This window comes from Penaeus monodon, chromosome 32 (assembly GCF_015228065.2).
Source record: "Penaeus monodon isolate SGIC_2016 chromosome 32, NSTDA_Pmon_1, whole genome shotgun sequence".
Lineage (NCBI taxonomy): Eukaryota > Metazoa > Arthropoda > Malacostraca > Decapoda > Penaeidae > Penaeus > Penaeus monodon.
This window is the reverse complement of record NC_051417.1, coordinates 17742535-17743408: the sequence shown is the minus strand read 5'-3', so window position 1 is coordinate 17743408 and position 874 is coordinate 17742535. Positions and strand designations below refer to the sequence as shown.

Genomic DNA, 874 nt, shown 5'->3' with positions numbered 1-874 from the left:
TCTGCCTACAAGTGTTTGCCTATATACTTTTGCCTGCAAGTGCGCTTTTGCCTGCAAGTGCACTTTTGCCTGCAAGTGCGCTTTTGCCTGCAAGTGTGTGCATTTGCCTGCAAGTGTGTGCTTGCCAGCAATTGCACATACTTGCCTGCAAGTGTGTGTGCTTGCCTGCAAGTGTGTGCTTGCCTGCAAGTGTGTGTGCTTGCCTGCAAAAGTGTGTGTTTGCCTGCAACTGTGCTTCTCTGCAAGTGTGTGCTTGCCTGCAAGTGTGTGTTTGCCTGAAAGTGTAATGCACTTGCCTGCAAGTGTGTGTAATTATCTACACAAGTGTGAACTTGCCTACAAAAGTGTGTGCTTGCCTGCAAGAGTGTTTGCCTCCATGTTTGTGTGCTTGATGCCATGTGTGTGGCTTAATGCCATGTTTGTGTGCTTGATGCCATGTGTGTGGCTTAATGCCATGTATGTGTGTCTGCCTCCATGTGTGTCCATTTGACTCCAAAAACAAATGAATAATACATATGTATGTGCATGAACCACTATAATTTCATCAAGTCTTTTCACACAACCTTCTGTAATTTACTGCGATAGCTCTGACGGTTAAATTAGCATGCATGTTTGTTTCTCCAAGAGAAGAGATTATGGAGCCCCCCACTTGAGGCTTGGTCAAGTAGGTGGCAATTTACAACTGTGTATATTTTGAAGATATTCAAGTAGAGACTCAAGGATTTGTTTTTCTGTGAAGAGAAATCTAAAAGGTTTAGATGTTAATGTGGTTTCTGACATTAATTGGGGCAAACTGTATGGGTATGAACTGTGATACTATCATTTTCATAATTGTAAATACCAAATCACTAACCATTACAAAATAATCATTTGG

General features: G+C 42.0%; 1 protein-coding gene across 1 annotated transcript in view; it reads right to left on the bottom strand.

Annotated features, from left to right (window-relative positions):
- The window catches only part of LOC119593577 (G protein-coupled receptor kinase 2-like), a gene marked incomplete at its 5' end in the record, with an annotated part of 13324 nt that overhangs the window by 4494 nt on the left and 7956 nt on the right, over window positions 1-874 (bottom strand).